Raw genomic sequence first — 25,615 nt, 5'->3', positions numbered from 1 at the left:
ATTGTATCATAACAATATCATTTTCATACATTCAACTTACCTGTCAGATATATACATAGCTGATTGACACCCTTTGGTGGAGGGCAAGAGACAGCTAACTACTGACTAGACAGGTAAACAACATATGTTGTAGGTATTTATAGACCTTGGTTCCTCTGTGTTTCTAGACGAAGGGTCGACTTCCTAGCTATTGCATAGGAGTCTGCTTCGTCTCAAGAGCCTTAGCAAGATAGTGATCTGTGGCCAAGAGTTTTTGTGGGTCTACCGATGGGGTCTTATCCACTTACTCGGTCGAGCCTAATTGGCATTTGTCAATGGGTGCTAATCCGCTTATATGACAATATGCCTATGCCTATTGGCATAACTAAGGAGCGCAACACCGATCCCGATCACCTGTTCCTAATGATGAGGTTTCGCGCTAGAATTGAAAAAGAGTTATCCCCCAAACTCCTTTCAAACCTCAATAAAATTCCACTTAGTTAAAATAAATTCAACTCATTATTAAAGGATCAGTGTCGGCTCCTTATCCCAGCAACGTATCCGCTGACACGTATAAACCAAGAGAGAAGGATCTCTCGTAGGTTAACTTGACGTCCTTCGTGTAATGAGCAGTCAACACATCGTTGCATCTCTCATATGTTAAAGCTAATATGTCTTCCTGACATATTGTTACGAAAAGAACAAGAATTTGCAAAAGCTCGCACTTCATGAGCTTTTAAATTCTCAGCCTGTTTGAAGGTATCATCAAGTCACTTATGAAGTGCTTTAGAGATCACCATTGTTTCAAAGAAGACTAGGACTTTCTTTGAACTGGATCTCATCTGGATGAAGCCTAGAGCCTGGCTTGCGCCTGGCTGGCGTTTTGCGCCTGGTTGGCGCCTCGCCCTGGCTGGCGCATCCTGTTTGCCTGGCGCCTCGCACCTTGCCAGAGCCTTGCGCCTGTTTGGAGCCTCGCGCATGGCGCGTGGCTGACTTCTCCCCACTTGCTGGAGCTTCGAGCTTGTTAAGAGTCTCGAGGAAAACTGGCGATGTCCACATCGGACACTTTTTCCCGATTTGTTCGCCTCTAGCGCACTGCGCCAGGTTGGAGGCCCGCTCCTTCTCCTCATCAGACAATGACAGTGTTCATATTAACTGTCTTTCTCTGGCGTCTTCACGCCTGTTTTGGCATTTGGCGCCTGACTGGCGCTACATTGTCCGAAAGTCCTGAAGATCCACCATCGTTTATCAGGAGACTGGAGAAGGGTGGAAGAAATTCTTTCACTTTGAGCTTTTGGCCTTTCCGACAAGGGGAGGTGATTTTAGTCAGCTACATCCAGTAGACGATAGGAAATCTAAAAGACCGAGAGACAAGTCTTCCTCCGAGGAGGATCCTTATTGAATACTTCCGTTGCTAACGAGTTCTCCTCCTACATGTTGATGAGTTTTCTCGTTGCAGAAGCTTCCCTATCCTTGCCCGAAGGAAGGGAAGGAGCCTGGAAGTTTAAAGAGATTCTGAGCTGAAATTGGTAGGACTCCTGATTTCTAGCTCTTTAATGTATCTCTCTGAACCTTTTGGGAAGTAGTTTGAGCCCTCATTGCGTTCCCAAGACTCTGTCAGTAAACGTTTAAACCTTGTCTTCTTCTGTAGATGACAACGTCAATACATTACCCGGACAACGAAACCTCTATCTGAAAGCGTTGATCCAGGAATAAAAGGCTTTAGTTCTTTTGCCAAACATACTATGCTGGCCAGAACCCATTGCCGAGTCTTCATAGAATTTGATTCCAGATTCTAAAGCCCAAAATTTCACTTGTCCTTTTGATCGTTTAGGACTAGGAGAAACATTTGATGAGGAGCAGTTCCATCTTGACGGAACACGGAATCTGAGGCCCAAATTAGGATCCCATTCTAAGTATAAGATCTCCTACTCTTATCGTAGAGAGGTATTGTATAAGATCCCGAAGATCTAATTCTCTACTATCTCTAATATTCTTTGTCGAGACAGAGTATATCTTTTTACTGTGTTCATTGATAGCATAAAATACCAAGGTGATTCTTCCCCCTGAAAGGGAAGAAAACCATTATGTGGTTCACAGAGGTATCGGAAGAGGACAGTTTCCCCTTTCCATCTAGCACGATCTGCAGCAACTCTATGTCTTTAACATATTTGAAGGAATTATCAAGCTTCCCTTGAAAAATCCTCTCATTCATATTTACTTCTGGTCAGTCTGCACGCAGACAGACTCAGAGTGGATAGATTTTCCAGGTCCAATATTTATAATAGATTCCGATAAAATCTCTACTCTCTTAGAAAAAACCTTCCGACACATGCTGAGAGAAGAACGTGACCTCTGTGAATCCAACCTTTTTATTGCCAAAATGATGCATTCATCTTCTTCTTTTAACACCCATTTATCTTAATATCTGTTAAGAATATATATAACTAGGGGAAAGAAGACTAAAGTTTATTCCCCTATTTAAATTAAAGATGGCGTATCTTGCTACCTCTCTTGTTTCGAGGAAAAGGAAGCAAACTATAAGAAGCTCGTTCGTCTTCTACCTTGCGAAGAGGTCTGTGAATACTTTCCGCAGGTTCTCACAACTCTTTCCAATAAATGTTAAACATACTTTAACAGTTATTATCGTCGATCAAGAAGGTTCTCACGGACGTGCAAAATCCCGCATCGAACGATCGTTACGTTCCGTGTCTGTTTCCAAATAGGTTAAATCGTGCTCTGCCGAATTAAAATCCTTTATAATACCGTCACATTGTGGTAAACAGCATTCATCTAGGAAACTCTTGTAAGGATAGTAGGAATTCTGTAATTAACCCACGGTGTGTGTGCATAAGGCTTAACCGTAACCGTTATCTTAAGGTGAATTTTCTACTACATTCTTACCTCGCCGAGGCAGAGAGAGATCCTTAGCAAAACGAATACTATGTTATTCATGTTTGCCTAAAAATCCCCTCAATTCGTGGTTAAGTCCCTGATTGTAGGGGGAATATACGGTGAACCTTTCGATCCCTTAGGAGAGAGAGATGTAACCAACCGCTCACGACCGAGAACCATATGGTACTGAATTGGCGTTACAAATCCGTCTCGTTCACTGCCTGGCTGCATTCATTCTGAGTTGCCAGTTACTCCCTTCAATGAAGGGATATAATAAAATTATTCTCGAGCCTAAGAAAGCTCTCAATAATGCAAATTTAAGCCAAACAACCTTTGTTAAATACCGAAGCTGAGTAGGTATTGCCGAAACAAACCTTTTAAGCAAAGTCCTTACTAGGAAAATCCTGTAAGGATATAGATAATTCTGTAGCGAACCAGAAAGGCAGCTATGGTATGCGTATATGACTTGTCATTCAGTAGTCGTATACAATAAGTCTTCTACGACATTCTTTCCTCTCCGACATGCAGAGAAAGAATGGAAATCTTACTCTCTTCGTTCTTTTCGTTAATAAACCCGAATGAGTATTAGTCGAAAGAGATCGCAAATGACAACCGAAGATCGAAGAGAATCTCTCCAGCTTTTATTATCTTGGAGATAAGTCCGTATTTTACGCCTTTCTTATCTGGAAGAGCCTCTAATCAATGAATGAGAGCTTGTACGAATCTTGTTCAACTTCCAAACGATTGTCCCTCTTTCTGAAAATGGTTGGTTGCATTATTTTTTAGAAGGAGGATGATTTTAATATCCACTTACTATTGAACTAATTCTCACAATTCTGCTCTATCTTCCATTCCTCAAGTTGGGAGAAGATTGAGCAACTGGAGGAGAGCGCTTCCTTTCGAAAGGTGAAGGGCTTTTAGCAGTACCGACTCTAACCTGACAAGGGCTACGGCAGCCTGTGCTACATCTTGAGTCCCTGCCAGGAAAAAGCCGAACTTGCTCTTGCCTTTATTGCATTAAGACGATCCTGACAAGGGCGACGGTCGCCTGTGCGGCAACTCCCGTCCCTATCAGGAGAAGCCTCGAATGTCTTTCACCTTTCGCCTGGAGGACTCTTGGCGGATGTCAGGCTCTTCTTGTAGGAGAAAGAGCCTGGCGCTAAGCAGGAGTATCTTGCCTAGAATACTCCTGGTGTTTGGGAGGAGTCTCGCTATCGGAATACTCCTCGTGCTCGGAATACTCCTGGCGCCTGGGAGGAGTATCGTGCTCGGAATACTCCTGGCGCCTGGGAGGAGTATCGTGCTCGGAATACTCCTGGCGCCTGGCAGAAGTATCGCTTTCCTAGGAGGAATATCGTGATTGGAATACTCCTGGCGCCTAGAAGGAGTATCACGTTCCGAATACTCCTGGCGCCTGGGAGGAGTATCATGCTCGGAATACTCCTGGCGCCTGGCAGAAGTATCGCTTTCCTAGGAGGAGTATCATGATCGGAATACTCCTGGCGCCTGGTAGGAGTATCACGTTCCGAATACTCCTGGCGCCTGGGAGGAGTATCGTGCTCGGAATACTCCTGGTGCCTGGCAGGAGTATCGCGTTCCGAATACTCCTGGCGCCTGGGAGGAGTATCATGATCGGAACACTCCTAGCACCTGGCAGGAGTATCGCGTTCCGAATACTCCTGGCGCCTAGGAGGAGTATCGTGATCAGAATACTCCTGGATCCTAGCAGACGTATCGCGCTTGTAAAGTTTTTCTTGTGCGGAAGGTTCCGCGCGCCTGGAAAGTTCCGCTTATCCGGAAAAAGATTTCCGCTTGGAAAGTTCCGAGCGTCTGAAAGGCGATTCCTCGCCTGGAAAGTTCTGTACGTCTGGAAGTTTCCGCTTGTGCGGAAGGTTCCGAGTTATTGTCAAATTCCGCTTATGTGAAATGTTCTGCACATTTGGAAAATATTCCTTCCTGGAAAATTCCAAGAGCCTGGAAGGCGATTCGAATCTGGAATCTTCTGCCTTCTGGAAGGTTCCGCTTGTGCGGAAGGATCCGTGTGCGGAAGGTTCCGATCTCTTGTACACTTGTTCTTGCTTAGAATTCGACAATACTTCCATTTTCGTCCATAGCCCTCCCTTTCTTCTGAATGAGAAGGACTTCCATTTCCGATGAAGATCCTGGTTCATAGTGCTTCAGGCGCTTTGCGCCTCTATTCAGGCTCTTCAGGTGCTTTGCGCCTTATTTCAGATGCTTTAGGCGCATTGAGCCTCGTTACCGGAGCTTCATGCCCGAGGAGCTAGACGCTTAAAAGTTATATATATATGTGTAATCACTAAACGAGATCCAAATAATTCATTCGATCAACAAATATTCTTTATTATCTAATTCGTTATTCTCAGAATAGATATATTTTCATATACACGTACCGATGAGGAATTTATTGAAATAACTATTTCAAACCCCCATGGGATATAGCCCCCCCCGTCCAGCTGTATGGGGGACGAACCCGGATAGGGCAATGCCTCTACCGCAACTGTTATCGAATGATGTCTTCCTTTCTCCGTCTCTTCTGAGGTTCCGATAGCCAGACGAGATTATCTTGCATCTTCATTTAATCTACGCCGTTGAATGTTTCTTCTCCTTATTCGTCAAGACGATAATAATAAGGGGAACACATTGAATTAGGATGCCTTTCCAATGGCTATCCCTGGCAGTCTGGGACGTCCTACAGAACCTGCCGAGGGGACGCCTGATCGGTGGGGATTCTCCATAACCTCCGTACGGCTTTCGACTTTCCTTCTCCTCCGGGCCAGGGAGCTTGGAAGAGGTCTAGGCCTGGGAGCGAGACAGAGCCGATCAGACGCACCCTCTATTGCAATGGGGAACACTATAATCACTTCTTACCTTATAATAGCTCGTATCTTGAGCTACATTCCTTTATCTTCAAATTGCAAATGAATTTGTAGTTTCTGTGAAGTAAGAAGGTGATGAGGAAACAACACTACTAGTATTGTTAATATTCTAACTGCTCGTCAGAACGAGAGCTATTAAAGCTTCTAAAGAGAGCATATCTAGTTCTATGTTTTTCTGACTTCCTCAAATAGGAAGTTACCTTATTTTCCTCAATCAAATTCTAACATTTATTACACTTTATCAATGAATAAAAATTTATATTTCCCTTTCTTGCAAACTATGTAATTGTCTACCGAAAACTTCGGTAGTTACACATCCTCTATTCTTCGAAAACTTCGAAGTTAATTCATTAAAAGTTATTAAAAAGTTATTAAAAGTGTATGCCGAACCACCGATCCAGTACTTCCCTGTAAAAGTCGGCCCAGAAGATCGATGGCGATGAAACACGAAAATCAAATCAGGAGGGAAAGTAAACATATGTTTACATTCCCAGCGACAGAGAGAATCTGATTAGAAAACGGGAATGGTTCCTAGTCCTGCCACCCAGCGGCAGGCCGGTAGATCACCTGACCTACCTGTAGCGTGTGCCGCGAAATTCGAATTTCTGTCAGGGACGACGGAGTCGATAGCTATGTATATATCTGACAGGTAAGTTGAATGTATGAAACATTAATTTTCAATTCGACCTTCATTATTGTTTTGGTATAACGTAATCAACTTCTCTGAACACTGCAGTCATACAAACGATAATTGTCAGAGATTATATTATTGTTGTTTGCGATCGGCGACGAAGTGTAAACGTAATAAAACCATTTTACCTTATATATTATTGTCATATATTCATGATAACCCTCTTACGCCGAAGGGGTATAATAAAAATCGTCTCCCGTATGCCGAGAGGGTCTCGGAGTGAGCGCCGAAGCGGAAAAAATATTTTTTTCAAAAAATCACAGTGCGCTTAGTTTTCAAGATTAAGAGTTCATTTTTGGCTCCTTTTTTGTCATTGCCTGAAGTTTAGTATGCAACCATCAGAAAGGAAAAAAAATATCATTATCATATATAAATAATGCAATATATGATAGCACAAAAACAAAATTTCATATATAATTGTATTCAAATCGCGCTGTGAGCAAAACAGTTAAAAGCTAACAAGTTAATTTTTTTTTCGTTGTATTTTACACTAAATTGCGATCATTTTGGTATATAAAACATTGTAAAATGATCAAAGCAACACAGAGAAAATATTATCACAAAATGATGCATGAATTCGTAACGTGCGGACGTAAAATTTTTTTTTTTCAAAAATTCACCATAAATCTAAATATTGTTCTAGAGACTTCCAATTTCTTTCAAAATTGAGATAAATGATTGAATATTACTATACTGTAAGAGTTTTAGCTTACAATTGCAGTTTTCGACCATTTCGGACGAGTTAAAGTTGACCGAATGTCAATTTTTTTTATATATTTTATTTATATGCAAATATTTCGAAAATGAGAAAAGCTACAACCTTCAATTATTTTTTGTTGTATTTTACATGAAATTGCGCACATTTTCATACATAAAACTCTATGAAACGCCTAATATGAAACAGAACAAATATAACGAGAATGCGACGTACGCATTTCGGAGATTTGCGGCGGAGAATCCGTGCCCGGAGGGAAGGAAAGTTTTTTTTTTAAATTCACCATAAATCTAAATATTGTGCTAGAGACTTCGAATTTGTTTCAAAATGAAGATAAATGACTGAATATTACTAGACTGTAGAGGTTTAGCTTACAATTGCGTTTTTCGACTGTTTTGGTAGGGTCAAAGTTGACCGAAGGTGTTTTTTTTTCTATTTATCGTGATCTATATGCTAATATTTCGAAAATGAGAAAAGCTACAACCTTCATTCATTTTTACTTGTATTCTGCATGAAATTGCGCACATTTTCATATATAAAACTTTATGTAACGGCTAATTTAAAATGGTGCAAACATTACGACAATCGCACGAAAAAATTTCTAATTTTTTCCGGAAGAGTTACCGCGGGGGACGTAAGGAAAATGTTTTTTTTTTTCATAAATTCACCATAATTCGAAATATTGTGCTAGAGACTTCCAATTTGTTGCAAAATGAAGGTAAATGATTGAATATTACTAGAATATATGAGTTTTAGCTTACAATTGCGTTTTTCGACCATTTCGATAGAGTCAAAGTTGACTGAAGGTTGAAATTTTGGCACTTATCATTATTTATATGAAAATATTTCAAAACTGATAAAAGCTACAACCATAGGTTGTTTTTAGTTATATTGTGCATGAAATTGCGCACATTTCCATATATAAAACTTTATATAACGGCAAATTTAAAATGGTGCAAACATTACGACAATCGCACAAAAAAATTTATCGGAAGAGTTACAGCGCAAACGTAAGGAAAAAGTTTTTTTCATAAATTCACCATAAATCGAAATATTGTGCTAGAGACGTCCAATTTTTTGCAAAATGAAGGTAAATGATTGAATATTACTAGAATATAAGAGTTTTAGCTTACAATTGCGTTTTTCGACCATTTCGGTAGAGTCAAAGTTGACCGAAGGTTGAAATTTTGGCACATCATTATTTATGTGAAAATATTTCAAAACGGATAAAAGCTACAATCATGAGTATTTTTTTTTTGTATTCTACATAAAATTGCGCACATTTTCATATATAATACTCCATGTAACGGCTAATTTAAAATGGTGCAAAAATTATGTCAAAGTGACAAAATAATTTCTGAGATGTGTCTGATACTTTTTAGTGCAATAAGAAAGAAATGTGCGCTTGCGCGCCTGCGTAACGATTGTAAACAAAACAACGCCTTGATCCATGAGCTCCCAGCATCCCCCAAGGCTCGTGATTCAAAAGTTTTCGGCTGGTAGGCCTATAAGTAATATTCCGCGAATTTTTAAAAAAACTTTTTTATGTCAACGTTTAATACGTCCAATCAGCACCCAGGAGACAATTTATCTTGACGTTTAATACGTCCAATTGGCGAAAGAGGGATAAAATGCATATCTTATATATTATTGGCATATCTTCATAATAAAAAGCCTCTTCAAGGAATAATTCCTTGGTGAATGCATTTTTCGAAAGACAAAAATACACTTCACATGTTTACAGTATGCAATGATTACTTTATTTTGATGTGATTACATTAATATTACAGTATGGTACTCTAAGCAGTACAGTAACTATTTTTTTTTTTATCATAAATGTATATTCATTCACGAAAAAAATATGTATGACCACCGTGACGTCACCACACCTACAGTCTCGTTTGTACATACTATTTTTACACAATGTGATAGTGGTTACACCGTTCTACAAACTACTGATGTATTTTTACGCAATATCCTCTAAACTCTGTCATAAATCACTTTACTTACTTTTTGTGTGGAGTCCAAATACTACGTATATCCCGGAAAATTAATGAAATCGCGAATTTTGTCATAGAGCAAGATTCACTAATTACAGTGGTACCTCTGAGATACGAAATTAATCCATTCCGAGACGGCCTTCGTATCATGAGTTTTTCGTATCTTGGAACACATTTTACATGTAAAATGGCTAATCCGTTCCAAGCCCTCCAAAAACACCCCAGTAAATTATATTTCCAGGCCTAAAACACATGTTCTAGGGTTACGATGCCGATCCGACGGAAGAAATATGACTCCAAAAAGGCAAAATACTGTACATACTTGAGTAATATTCAACTGCATGTAATGTTCAACCTCATTTTTACTGCATAGCCTATATTAGGACTTTAGCATATGTCCCTTAGCAATAAGCCTAGCCTATGTTAGCGGTTGCTACTGTAGCCTAGTCTATGATTCTGACATCTAAACCTAAGAGCTAAAAGCTTAGAATATGCCAATAAAATGGATAAATAATCAGTATGTACTCATTTCAAATAATTATTAATTAATCATTAACTATAATACACAAACAAACAAAAAACAAACCTTCCAATCGATTGTTTACATTCAGCTCTTACCCGTCTTATGAGTATCGAACAAGCGCCAAGCAATCATTTTTCCTAGCACACAGTAAGCCATAAATTGTCATTAGTATCTCTCTTCAACTAATGAACCTAACTACCAAACAGTATAATAACCATTCATTTCTATTCTTTATTCTATCTTTACCTAATGGAGATACCGAGTTACTGACAGCTATAATGAAACATACGTATACGTAACGTAATAATAAAACAGAAGAAGAATTCTAAAAAATACGTATTTGTTGGCAGTCTGATTTATTTTATATTTTATGATATCTAATTCACAATTTTTTTATTAAATGTATTGCATGTACTCATTTCAAATAATTATTAAGTAACCATTAACTATAATAAACAAACAAAAAAAAGCTTCCAAACGTCTGTTTACATCCAGCACTTACGAGTATCGAACGATTGCCAAGCAATCACTTTTACACAGTAAGCCATAAATTTTCATTATCTCTCTTCAACAACTGAAACTACCAAACAGTATAATAACCATTCATTTCTATTCTTTATTCTATCTTTACCTAATTTTTTTTTTATTAAATGTACTGCATGAATAAGTTTTTCAATTTACAGCAACCTTTTATCAATAGAATACTTAAAGCACAAGGAGTAGATGCTGACCAATAGGAGAGCAGGACCTTATGGGGTGACTAGCATCAGACCAATGGGAGAGCGGGAGGATGGTGGCGAGTTTACTCAGTTGGCGGCGCGGGAGTTTTAAAATTGTTCTCGGTGGTCCAGGCGAATCTCGGGACTTTACAGCAACAACCTTTCGTATCTTGAAAACTTTTCGTATGTAGAGCAGTAAAATTTTTCGCATTGGCTTTCGTATCTCGAGTTTTTCGTAAGAAGAGCCTTTCGTATCTCGAGGTACTACTGTACTGTGTTTTCTTCTTCTTTTCATGACTAAATGCATTTTTAGGATAAACTCATTTACAAATTTTCAAATACTAAGAATGTAAATAGCAAAATTCTCTCTCTCTCTCTCTTATCACTTACAGAAAAAACTATAATACTTATCTATTATTATCGTAATACAAGAACAAGATGATCCCCGACATTTGTAGCTACATGTGTTGCCATATTTTTATTCATTTTGATTTACGAAACTGTGACTCAATACAACTTTTATAGTTGACTCAATGATTATCACATATTATAACAGTATACAAGAGAATATCTTATCACTATCCATGTTTCATTTCTTATCACCATAAATATTTAAAATACAAATTTCATTGTTATTCTCGAGCTAAGCTACTAACAGTACTCTTGTCCTAAGCTGCTCTCTCTCTCTCTCTCTCAATGAAATATGAATTACTGTATCATATCATAAACTATTATGCACAAAGTTAATAATAATAATAATAATATTAATAAATTCATTTCTTTTAGCAACTAAATTGTTTTCCAAAATAATTCTTTGGGTAATATACATCCATCAGCTTATTCTAAATGTAAACAAAATACAAAACTAGAGTTTTATTGCTATATTTTGCTGTTTATACATTAATATTATAGTTGGGTGCTGTAATCTTTACAGTAAATCATGTTTTCTTATCATAATTATGTTCATTCACAAAATAGATAGACTATGTACTTTTAGTTTGGTGCAGCAGCCAAATCAAGAAAATAGAAAGGAATTGTAAGGTAATATACTTTTGTTTGCTGATCTGATGAAGGGGAAATTGAAAATAGGAAAGAATAACTTTGAAACTGTCTTGAATTTAGTTTAAGGTGATAGTTCAAGACATATTTGGTGCTTGAACTTAAGTAAGCAGTTATAAACATTGAAATACTGGTCTTGGGTGGGCTCATTATTAAAGTAGGCAGTTTAAAGCAATTTTTAGGGGGGGGGGGTACCAGGATAACATGGGTATTTACCTATCACGGGGGGTTCTGGGACCTATCCCCCCCGATTATCGAGGCCCTACTGTACCTCCATGACGCTTTCTAAATTTTTACTTACAACTATGAATATTTAGAATATTGACCCCATCACGATGTTTGCGTAGTTGCTTGTGTCAACAAACTTCCCATTTCCTGTGCTAAATCCGCACACCACTTGTACCAATAGACGCTGGGGCACTTTCTTCACAACAATCATAAACTATGACTGCCAACCACGACTTATCCAAGGGAACTACGACTTTTGGTAGGAGTGTGCACTAGATAATTATCTAAATAAATAGTTAAACAGCAGTATAAGGTCATGAATTGCATAAATTTTTTACATATTCATGATTATTAATTTGAAAATATTCGTTGTTAAAAAAGTAACTAGATTCCTGACTCAAATATCAACAGTTTTGCTTGTGAACAGTACCTATGGCATTCTTTGCACTCTTCAATTGTTTATCAGTGTTGCCAATTGGTATGTGTTTACCCTCCAAACTGGGTATCAGACTTACACAAAACCAGGGAAATAAGTGAAATTAGCGTATCTATTTGTAGTACAGTGTGCAGGACCTTCAGTTCTCTATTGCTCACTGATGTAGATGACTTGTGCTGAAGAAGTTGTAGTTATTCCAACATGACCATCGGGATCTGCCTAACCTCAAGGGCCTAAAGGAACAGTACACTCAGTCTAAGCTTGACCAACAGAAATACTAGTTCATTTAGACTATCACTGCCTCCCTAAACTTCTAAAACCCTAACTCTACCAAGCCAACTATAACACTGAGTTACCACAACGACAGGACCCTGCGAGTAACCTCTTTGAAGAAGTTGAAATTCCCTAAGGTACAGTGTTGTGAAAAACCACACCGATTCTCAAATAACCACCTACATGATCGCTGACACCAAAACATTCCTCCAGAAGCTTAAGGGTAGCCCTCCACGATACTTTGCGCCCTTGGATTGACTAAGAACCCCTTCTTATGAATGTCCGGATAGCGCTGAGGCAAATGATTTAACAAGAAGTCCCTCCTCTCCTTGACAAGAACATAGTACAACCACCTGAAATGTTAGTCTGGTATGCAAACCCCCTCGAAACCAAAGTGAAGAGGTTGTCAAAGAGTCATGGCTCTGAGAAACACCCATCCACTCTCACCACATCCACACAGAGTGGGACAAGGCCTCCCACTGGCTGTGAAAGGTGTCTTCCAAATCAATGAAGGAACCCAATAGAGAAAAACCTCAACTGACTCGTAAGCCGGAACTCGGACTCTGGCAGATGAGTTACCCGCTGCCTCATACAGAAAGTGATGCTAGCCTAAGTCGTCTTCACCAAAAACTGCCAGACTCGCCGAAACCAGATCAGCCTACTTGATGTTTGAGAGACTCCTGGTTTTGTTGAATACAACGTATCAACATTACTTGAATTAACTGTGAGATTCCTCCGAGCCTGGAATGCAGAAAGAGAGAATGGACAAAGTCCACTATCCGTTTATACTCGCTTCCTTCGCCGGAGAAACAAAAACCCACAACTAGCAAACGATTCTCTCTTCAAAGGTATCTATCCTCTGTCAGACCTGTCCGGCCAGACTGAAACAGGAAAAGGAGAAAGGCCGAACCCCAACAAGAGCAGCACCCAAGAACCCGGAACTTACTATGCCTGGCTACTCGATACCAAACGACATACAAGATCCCATCATATCTGAGCCAACCGATCCGACTGCACAATGATATACCAAGAAGATGATAAACTCCTGAGCAAGTCGTACTCGACTGAGCAACCTGCACTCCCCCAGACCATGATGACGTAACCCCTATCCGACCGCTGTCCATCCCCTTCTCACAAGAGCCAACCGTCACCAGTTCCGCAAAACCTGTAAGAGCTAGTCTCACTCGACTGCGCACACCCTCACTACCCAGTGACGATAACGTTACACCTGAGCCAAATATACCTTGGCGATGAACGCCCACCCCTGTGAGTCAACCCCACACTGTTGCACCAAACGTGTACCAACCAAGACAATGACATAACCTTGAACCAGTCTCACTTCAACTGCGAAATTTCGCACTCACCGCCGACTACAATGGACGAGCAACACCCCCTAAGAGCGAAGAGATCACAAAATGCGATCCAACTAACGCCCGTTACCAATACTAAACCTGGACTGGAGTCCGGAGCAAGTGAGAGAAGGAAGTACTCCCGGAAGACATGGAATCAAGGCCGAACCCACATTGAAACCCCTTGAAGGTGGAACAGAAAAAGCAGCAGGGAAAAGTTGAGAAATAATCAGGAAGGAGAGAGAGAGAGAGAGAGAGAGAGAGAGAGAGAGAGAGGAGAGAGAGAGAGAAGTCACTACGAGTAAACACCGGAGCACCTATCGCTGACATTGTGCAGCTGGAGAACCAATTGTGCGGTACATAGTGCTTTAATGACAGGTTACGAACTGTGGAACCAATGGGAGCCGCAAAAGGAAATTACCATCTACCCTAAGAAGGGGCCGAGGGCACAAAAGTGCTAACTATGGTGCAGACTAACTGCCAAAGGCCGTAGCCCCCAGTAATTTACCGCGGTAAGCACGTTACGTCTCACATACCTAAGGTATATAAATGGGAAACCGAAGAAGGAAGATTACTAACTACCCTATGAAAGGAGTGGCTGATAACATAACCGCTATCGATACAGTCAACGATGGCACAGATGAATCTCCAACTGCCTTAGCCCCCGCAAAGACTATGGAGCTCCAACTCCCGTAGCCTCCGCAAGAACTACGGAGGACACATTACGTCTCAAAACAAGTAAAGGATGATAATACGGAGTTGCTGATACCACCTTGAAGCATCCACACCAGCAGCCTGAGAACTACAGGCCCTGTGGAAGGTGCTAAGGCAGCCCCTACAGAATGACTTCCTTTAACCCCAAAGAGAGAGAGAGAGAGAGAGAGAGAGAGAGAGAGAGAGAGAGAGAGAGAGAGAGAGAGAGAGAGAGAGAGGTTGAAATCCCCAAATTCAGGAAACTCTTGCTCTGCTGTGTTATTGGCAAAGAAAACAGGATGAGCAAGAAGACACCAAGCAACATCCGAAGAATGACCAGATAAAGAAGATTGTGTAAAGACATTATAAGTTTTAACAGAAAAAAATGGGCGAGAGAGAAACTAGACCGACTCTGTTCCCCACGATAATCTGACAAACATTAGAAATCAGGAAAATTATTCAAGATGTGATCGATTTTACAATGGAGTTAGTAATTAAAATCGGCACTACATAGCAAATAAGTCTTTCTATATCTCTCGCGCAGCTGGCGTAGGCAGCAGCGTGCAGTCAGACAGCTAGATTGTTGGGTTTAATATAGAATTTAGCCCAAAGGCCAAGTATTGGGATCTATGAGGTCATTCAGCGCTGAAAGGAAATTGACAGAAAAGGATTTGAAAGGTGTAACAGGAAGAATAAGCCTCTATGTTGCACAATGAATCAAGTGTTAGGAGAGGGTGGAAAGTAAGGTGAATAGAGAGAGCATGAAATCAGGAGAGCATGAAATCAGGAAGGTAAAAGAGAGAGAGGCTGAATTACAATCGTCTAACATCTCCACCTCCATAACTTTGCACCCTCTTCTAAGTTAAAAAGTATTATCTTAATGATACAAACTCGTATAACTGCGTACAGCTATGAACAACCGAAGGAGAACTTTGTTGCTAATACGATCGAAGCCGAAAGCAACATCACTTTGTATTCATCCGCGTGCAACAGTAATCGAATCCGATAGCAACATCCATTTATTGTATTCATCCGCGGGCGACAGTAGTTACTGTACTCATGTTATAAATGTATCTGAAGCTGATAAGCCAATATTACGTGCATCAGCAACATGGATAAAAGTCCCAAGCTTTTGTATGAATTCAAACGCAGCCGTGGTAAAAGAAAACTAACAGCATGAAAGAGCTCATTTACTGTTGTTTTCACACCGAAACGAGATTAATAACGTAAAGCTTGTAATACCTATGAAAAAGAGTGAAAACGAACAGAATTGCTAAATTTTATGCAATTAAACTGAGGAAAAAACTAGCTTCCAATGAGACGTTTTAGTCAACTTTTTTACTCAATTACGTCGTAAGACAAACAAAATGACTTCGTTCCATAAAAGTTAAGTATCCAGATATTCATTTTATGCTAACTAGGAACAAAAACATTAGCTGAGACCAAGTGATATGGTTGAATCTGGAGCAAAGGAAATTGACTACTCGGCATCATTGCCTGTCTAGCCACGCTTACAACAGTGCTGTGTTGACAACAAGCTTGTGTAAATGTAATTTAATTGAAAATAAGTAATTACATATTTTAAGGTAATTAAATGTACTCGTTTACCCTAATATTAATTTCAGTTATCACTGTAATTTGATATTACGACCGGTAATTATATTTGTAACTGTAATTGACATAAGTATAATGTAATTACTGACAGCATTTGTCTGCTAAACGGATGAAGACGTCATACAAACGAATTCCATCACCGGAAGGAATTTATTGGAAAGCAATGAAATGTACAAATTCCTTAGATATATGATTATATGGTTCAAGATACCATTATTGACTATGTTTAAATGTCAACATAGTTAAAAAATGACAATTTGTCCAAAATTGCATTTTTCCTAACTATACAAACCTGAGGTCCTTTCACAATAGGAAGGTAACTAGCGGCAGCTGGATGGTCGTAAGCTTCGAACAAGGGAGTTCGGTAGTTAATTGCTTGTCCGACAGTGCGCGCACTGCACGACTGGGAGGTGAAGAATCACTTTTGCTTCAGGCCCAAGCAAAAAACGCAGTGGAGGGTGGCATGAGGTGGGAGTATATGTGTAATAAACTACATTTTTAGAATTACATGTCTGTAAATAAAAACCCATGACCTGAGGTCATGGCGGATTAGGAGGGTCCTACGTGACCAATGCAAATCTAGATTACGCTATGCGCTGTCTGCAGTACGCCTGGTTTAAATCTGTTTAGATATGTCATCGTTTTGCATTACTGATAACTTTGCACAACAACTTCCATGGGAAGCGGTTGACCTGTTAACCTACGCCGGAAACTTGTAACTTCCGAGCCGGCGGACTACGTATGTTTTTATATGAATCGCTGAGATAGCTAATGTTTCGCTATCGACGTGATGCTCTAAAAGTTCAGTTCTTTACCAGTGATCAAACATATCGGTCTCCCGACCGAACTGTCTCTCTTATTATGGAGTTACAGAATAAAGTTGTTATACCTTTTTTCAACTTATCTGTTTGAATCATCTCCTTTAGTTTCAAGAAAAGAACCCTCTACTAGATTATCACATAGGAGACGGAATGGAACCAGAAACACTTACGAATGCAGTCGTAAGGAGAAACATACAGTCTTTCGCAAAAGCGAAGAGACCAATATTGGTGGCAGCTTTAGACGAAGAATAAGATTAACAAGACCCATATCAGCCGACCGAAGAACTACAATAACCAACTTCCACCTACAAAATCAATACTAAACAGAGGAAACGGGATCTTCAATCAACGCAACATTTTATGAAGACGAAGATATGTCCTTCATCGAGAAGAATACAAGCATCAACATCGACGTTTGAGTGACTGTTGTCACTTATCTCCGAGAATCAACACCGGACGAGAGCAGCATCGAACACCAACAGAAAGAAGAAAACACATAAAGGAAACAACGCGCGATCACTAGCAAGGACGCAAAGAGTAGGGCAAGAGGAAGCCATGCGAGGAAGGGAGGCTGTGCGTCATCAATCTTGGACTTCTTCATGCAACGTGAGCCAGAGAGGAGACCGTGACGTCATCACGACTTCCGACGCGAAGACGACAGGAACTGTGACGTCATCCCATGTCAACAATCCTTCAGCATATAATCCGAGCTAAGTACCATTTTTATCTATTCAGGTTTTTTCCTCAGTGAGTGTTGTTCATCAGGAGTCGATCGTCCAGTATTTCTGGGGTGAGTTGTTCGCCATTTCTTGAATCTTCCTTCATTACAGAATCAATCTTCAACTACGAGTTCTCGCCCGCAGATTATTTTTTTTTCTTCTCGTTGTTGCTAATCGTTTCTTGCAGGAATTCTCCGTATAATATTTTTATCAAATTATCTGTATTTCTGTATCTTTTGGGGGATTTTCTATTACTATACACATTTATACAGTATATTGCATATGCGTTTACGTAGTGGTCGAGTGTACTCTTATAGATATTTTGATAGGACCGCAAGGAATAGAGTGATAAGAAAAAGTAAAGTGAACATGGCAACTACTCCGGCTGGCAACCCCAATGTGGTGACTCTCGTGAGCGCGAGGTCAGCAATTGTCCCTTTTCAAGGTCGGGTCAATGGGTTCCTGCCTCAAAATGTTGAGGCATGGATCTCATCTGTAGACGCTCATTTAAATGCAAAAAGCATCACAGACCCAGCAGTACAATTACGAGGCCAAAAGCTTCATAGACTTTGCTAAAGGAGACGCAAGTGCATATCTAAGGGGTGTTTCTTTCCAAGAGGCGACTACATGGGACGAGTTCAAAATCAGATTACGTGGCCGTGTATGGGGGTGAAGAGGCTTTAGATGTAGTATTGGCATTGAGAAATATCCTTAACCAAGCCTCCATGACTCACTTAATGTTTGTCGAGCGGGTCGGCGCTAATTGCCGACCGGCTAAATGAATATCAAGTTAGTTTAAGTAACTCCGGGTGGGTTACGAGTGCCAGATCGCAGTGAAAGATTTTATCCGTCTAATTTATCTTACGAGCATTACCGCAATGTTGCCTGAAGCTTTAGTGCGGTGTTTTGACAAAAAATTGCAGCCCAGCAGTACGGAATTAGATGTGTATAAACAAATAAAAAAACACATGTCTAAATGTTACCGACCTAGATCCTTCGCTCATTCAAGTTTTTGCAAAAAATGAGAATAAGCCACAACAAGTAAACGTGGTACATAATAATAATCAAGTTGCAGGGATGGTTTGTTATAACTGTAACGACCAGGTCACATGATTTCAGACTGTCGGACGCGTTTTTGTTCAATACATAATAGTTCCCACTCATTCATATAATCGTTGCTACTCGAGGAATCAACAGCAGAATCCTACAAACACGCAACCAGTTGCCAGTGCAAATAAAAAGAAGGGTCCTCAGTACTATAAAAAGAAACAAGCAAACGGCAATGCTGCTCAACAGCAGAAACAAACAAATCATGCTTCATGGTACCTCTGTTCCTGGGCCGTCTAGCCAGAACTTGCAAGGTCAAGCGAATTTTGTTTCAAGGTGTGCTTAAACAAGCAAATACCACGTAGTTTGCTCCAAGGGGGGAGAGGGCGATGTTGGGTCATCAATATCAACATCTTTTGTATCAAATAATCAGTTTAATCATTTATCAGATCATTGTGAGGCAATTGATTTTCCTATGAAACACACGGCCGAATCCAAAAATCTGTGCAGGTTCCCGTAGATTTGCAACAAATTCATGCAATTATTAGTCAAGACGAGTTACGACCAACCTTACATGCAGTAAATTCGGACCATAAGTCATTCACTTTGTTCTTTGATTCTGGTAGTCCACGTAATATCATGGATTTAAGGACTCATCATTTACTCTTTTCAAACTTCCCTATCGAGAAGTCCGGAATAAGACTCGCAGGCATAGGAAATAATGAATTAAATGTGGTAGGAGTAACTCATGTTCAGTACAAGGTTGGTAAGCGCACGTTTTCCGATACCTTTATCGTTGTACAAAACATTAATATGTATCCCGCAGTAATTATCGGATACCCGTCTATGCGCACTCAAAATATTACCTTAGCACCTGCAAAAACACGGCGTGTATATCAAAGGAAAATTCTATAAGTCTTCTAATACCCTAAAATCAGTTTTAAATAATAGAGACAGACAGAGTAGTCACTTATATTGAAGAACCAATCACCTGTCTCATGAACCAAGAAATAATACATGCAACCCAACAGAACTCTCGCTCGCCCGTAATATCAGCTTGCACGCAAACTCTCGAGCCGAACGTAACTTCGAACATATTAGTGCGTGTAAAGAAAACCTTGCCAGGATCTGAAACGTTAATCCTTTCCGAAACTCTGAAAACACACGGATTATCCGTCACACAAGCCATTTATACAGTCGGCTCACAACAACAATGTCACATCGAAGTCTGTAATCATTTGAATACCACTTTAGTAATCCACAAAAATCAACATGTCTTGGATGCGGAAGTTTATAAACATCGCATTCTTACCATAGCTGAGATAAATCACGCTCAATCAGTTGCGGATGAATCCCTTTTGCAATCTATAAGGAACAAAATCAATAAGGACATTCAAGAAGAAGAAATTCAGCAGAAATTTTTTGCTTTTTGAATCTTTTTAACTGAATATCATGATGTTTTTTCCACTACGGATGGAACCTTAGGAAAAACGGATGTCATCGAGCATCAAATAAGGCTCAAGGACAAACAGAAAGTAATCTATGTACCTTCGTACCAGACTTCCTATGAAATTTCAGAATGAGATAACTGAGGAAGTAGGTAAAATGCTAAAAGAAGGAGTCATTAGGAAATCAAACAGCCCTTATAATTTTCCGTTAATAGTAGTACCGAAAAAAGATCGAACTTGGCGGATATGCGTCGATTTTCGTCGCTTAAATGAAGAAACAATCCCTGACCGATTCCCAGTACCATGTACTGACGATATCCTATCTCTACTAGGTCAGAACAAATATTTCACCAGCTTGGACCTACTAAAAGGCTTTCATCAGATTCCGTTGGAACAAGAGAGTATCCCATACACTGCCTTCAGCACAGCCAGGGACATTATGATTTTTGTGGCGTATGCCTTTTGGTTTACGTTGTGCTCCCATAACTTTTACTAGAATGATAAACATTGTGTTTGGAGACTTGTTAGGAGATATCCTACATGCCTACATGGACGACCTAGTAATCTTTTTCCAATACATTAGAAGAACATCTACGTAAATTAGAGTTAGTGCTACAAAGACTAAGGCAGCATAATTTAAGGGTAAAGATAAGTAAGTGTGAATTTTTTAAAACAGAACTAGTCTATTTAGGTTTCACGGTTTCTAGTGAAGGTCTTAAAGTAGTCCATGATAAGGTATCGGCTATCCGTAACTTTCCGATACCTACTAACGTCAAGGAATACAGCAATTTTTAGGGTGTAGCGGATATTATAGGAGGTTCATTAGGAACTACTCTATCATAGCCGCTCCCCTAACCAATCTTATAAAAAGGGCGTAGATTTCATATGGTCTGAAATTCATCAACAGGCGTTCGATAAATTGAAAGATGAACTGTGTAGTTCTCCTATCTTGAAATTTCCTGACTTCGGTAAGGAATTCTTCATAGCAACAGACGCCTCAGACCTAGGAGTAGGTGGGGTATTGCTTCAACAATATGATAAACAGTTTTTCCCTATAGCTTTTTATTCACGTAAACTGAGACCTTCCGAAAGTAAATATGCAGTAATAGACAAGGAAGGGCTCGCTATTGTTAATTCACTCGTGCATTTTAAATTTTTATAAATATACGGTTATCCCGTCAAGGTTCTCACTGATCATAAGCCCCTAACCGACTTCTTAAAGGCTTTAGTCAGAGCCTAAGCGAACTCGGTGGCACATGATCATCCAGGACTTTGGCGCGAGGATCGGGTATTTACCGTGGGAAAGCAAATATCATTGCTGACGCATTATCACGCAACCCCTCTTCATCTTGTACCGAGCCATTAGCTGAATTAATAGATATCTCAACCTCCACGCCCATTGTTAAAACTATATCTGAACAGGAAGATCTGGGCTGGAGTCTTGAACTCCCTACTACAGACGGAACAAAGAAAAGATCCGCAAATAGAAAAAATCATCATTGCGTTAAACGGAAATCCGAAGGAAAAGGAATATATAAAGTATAAGCAGCAGAATTATATCATCCAAGATAATATCCTGTGTAGATCCGTGACGAGGAAAACCCGCAACACACAGTTGAATAACAACCAGGTGGTGGTACCTATCTTACTCATACCCACTGTCTTAAAATGGTTGCATGAAAATCCACTGCATGGACACCCTGGGTTTATTCCCTAATGTCACAGAAAGCCGAATCCTTATTTTATTGGCATACGATGCTTACAGATATAAAAAAAAGCACATAGCAAATTGTCGCACTTGTCAAGAATACAAAGGGCACACGAAGACACCTGTCAGCCTAGGGGCTTACCCCGTGCCAAATCAACCCTTTGAAAGAGTACACTTAGATTTATTAACAGGATTTTATGAGTCAGACAGAGGAAATAAGCACCTCCTAGTAATCATGATGCTTTGACTCGATATACAGAACTGATAGCGCTTAAACAAAAACCGCAGTCGAGTGCGCTAGAAAGTTTTTACGAGTGCTAACATTTGTAAACATGGAATTCCACACACCATTAGCAGACTCGGGCGGGGAGTTCAATAATCATTTCCTTAACTCCTTGTGCGAATTCCTTTGCATAAAGAAAATCAATACCATGATCTATCACCCAGAGTCTAATGGGCTAGTGGAAAGGGCAAATCGTAAGGTTTTAAACATTTTAAGGGTCACCTTAGGGGGGGCAGACCCCAACTGGGACATTGCCATACCTGCGGTACTAAGACACTTAATCACTCGTATCATGTGTCTATTAAAATGACACCGCACGAGGCACTGTACGGTATCCCAGCTAGAACACCTTTCCATGTACTAACGCCTACAACTAATTTATCAAATCCTCTAAGGGATGTTATGGATGCAAGCATAAGTCGATATAATATACTTCGTAAGAATCTAGAAGAAGCACAATAATAATGAAAAGAAATCATGATAAAATAGCTAAGCCAACTAGAACATATGCCGTGGGCGATCAGGTATACATACAAGTATAACGTACGTAAAAGGTTTAAATTATAAACTGACACCTAAGTTTGAAGGCCCGTTTAACATTTTAGAAATATTACGGCCAATAGATTTAGGGTTCAAAATGTATCCAACCCACTGATGTGAGAATAGTTCCATTGGCACATATCAGAATCTAAAGAAAGGTGATGGAGTGAGGGAAAAAATGGTTGTATTTTATGAAACTTGTATAATAATTTATATATATATATATTAAATCATATTTGTATGTAAACCTATTCTTTTACACGAGTTATTACATATATTTTACTCATTGCAGGTTTTCAAAAATGAATCTGTTATTGTTAGGAGTGATATTGTGTGTTCAGACATCTTTGTTGTATGGAAAGAGCGCTAAGACGAAAGAAAGGAAATAGAATTTAATCATGGCTCGATTATCGAGAGAACAGACGACATTTTATAGTGTCAAGTAATATAGTCATAGAATGGATATGCAGGCCATATATTTTTTGCCTGAAGATGACGTCCTTAACTTAAAGAATGACCTGATGAGGTTTGCCATTTCGCTAAGGAAATGCACCAACGTAATTTTCATGCTAACTCAGAGATTTCGCTAGCTCAAACCCTAAGCGTCGCGGAAATGTTGTCTTATGACATACAAAATAAAACGCCGAGGCAGAGGAACTTGCTCGTGACTTGCTGATGTGGTCTGTGCGGCACAATAATCTCGAACGCCGCAACCCGCTTATTCTGGCTGGACTAAAACATCTTAGGATCTGTTTGCGAATCTAGGCTTAGGAATTTCAAATCGCCTTAAGATAAATAATCAAAATAAAAGAATTGAGTTTTTTTTGCAACACAAAATCGAATTAGCTTTGTCTGAACTTCGCAGTCAGTTATCTTCAATCAATCAAATAATGAGTTTAGTAAATGAACATTCAAATAATATCAATCAGGTTATGGAAGTTCAACATTTGCTGGCTACGTTAGCTTACTATAGTTCGAAAATAGATCATATCCGTGTGAAAATATCACATTTTATTGAGAAATCAAAAGATATGTAGAGCATTACGTTAGCGACAAAGGGTGTGTTATCTCCACACCTCATGCCTATTAAAGATCTGACGTTAAACTAATTTGGAACACGGACGGGATAAAACTAGGTTATATTTCCTTTATTAGACGCCCATAAAGTAGAGTTTCTATTATGCCTAATATCAGTCAGTGTTGAAAATTATAGGATTATGATCACTATACCTTTTGATTCTTCCGATGCTTGGCAATCATACAAAATAGCACAGTTTCCTACTTCATGACGAATAACTCAGTCCAGTAATATCCAATTTGACGGGGCATGTTCTGATTTCTTCTGATAGGAAATCATTTACAGTCATTAAAGACTTAGATAAACTCACTCTCTGTTCAGAAGCCATAATGAATAATTCAAAATTTGTACAGCTGACTCTTTTGAATTCTATCCGTATATCAACGGCTTCATGTGAGTTATGGCATAGTGCTAAACGGCTCTCTCTCTCATACAAGCGAAGGTTGTCTGGGGAAACTTTATCCCTTTTACAGTAATAAATTCAATTACAGAATGAATAATACTCCTGGATCCGTTACGACAAAGCCGGTTTCCACGTCGTATGCCCGGGATGGGACCACCGCCCATTCCCCAACCTTTGTAGCAGCTGATGGTTGTACGGGGACATCTACAAACTACACCGTCAGAGGGGTCAACACGATAATACGTGAGAAGGCGTGCTTTGCGAACTATACTTGGGCGTCTACAATTATCCCATCACTACCTCTCCCATACAACGCGCGGGTGGCTCATCGTTTGACGCAACTGGCTGAGATGAACCACGCGTCACCGACTTATGCAGGTGGAGAAAATCGTTACTACATTCTGCTGGCCGTGTTCAGCGTGACGGCCATATTGGTTATCGCCGTCAACATCTTTGCTTGGCGTAGGCTGAGGCGTACACAGAAGGATCTCCATGGAAACTATTGTCCCGTTCAGATGACGTACCCGTTAAACTCAAGTCATTTGAGTTTAGGGCCGCCTGAAACTGGCCCATTTCATTTTGTGCCTAGGGAAATTGTCCTGGAATTGTGTTGTGTGTGAAAAAGCGGTCTGTATGCTGGCAAAAAATGTAGGACAAGAAAGACTCACGCCTTTGCATTTGAACAGTTAAAGTATCTCCTGGCACCTAATAAAATATTATAGCCCAATATTATACATTACCCTTAAACGCCGACTGGAACCCTTAAACGCCGACTGACGTATTTTACGTCGAGATAAATTGTCTTTGGGTGGGCCCGCTGGACGTATTTTTACGTCGACATAAAACGAAAGTTTTTTTTAAAATTCGCGGAAAAATACTTATAGCCTACCAGCCTAAAACTTTTGAATCACGCGCCCTTGGGGAATGCTGGGAGTTCACGGATCAAGGCCTTGTTTTTTTTGTTTTGAAGCGCGACCCGGGTGCGCATGCGCGATATCCCTTCTTCTCGCTCCAGCCAGCATCAGTAGCGCACCATCCGAGAGCGATCTTTCGTGAAAAGCGTGTTTTTTCCTGGACTTGTGCGAGACTTTGAGCATTTTGTATTGCTACAGGACATTCCTAGATATCTCAAGCGACGTGTGAACCGTGAAAGGCGCGTTTTACAACCCGTCGGAAGGGATCGTGTAAGGCGAGTTTTGGACCTGGATGCTGGCGAGGCGCCAAGCACCCAGCATGACCCCGCGCCTCCAAGGCCGTTCTTGTGCGGCCACGTGTGGCTGAAAGTGTTTTCGGGAACACATCGTATGCCTTTGGTTACCCCTAGGAAGCATGTGGGAGGCGTCCTTAGGGCATTCGTAGGCATTTGGGAGGCCTCCAACCAAGGGACATAGACGAATATCTTTCGGAGCTTGATCGGGAACATGTCGCAAGTCCATCATTTTGGATGGCGGATGGTCATCGAGTGATGAGGACATCAGTCCCGATGAAAGTGAGGAT

This window comes from Macrobrachium nipponense, chromosome 27 (assembly GCF_015104395.2).
Source record: "Macrobrachium nipponense isolate FS-2020 chromosome 27, ASM1510439v2, whole genome shotgun sequence".
Lineage (NCBI taxonomy): Eukaryota > Metazoa > Arthropoda > Malacostraca > Decapoda > Palaemonidae > Macrobrachium > Macrobrachium nipponense.
This window is presented reverse-complemented; position numbering follows the sequence as displayed.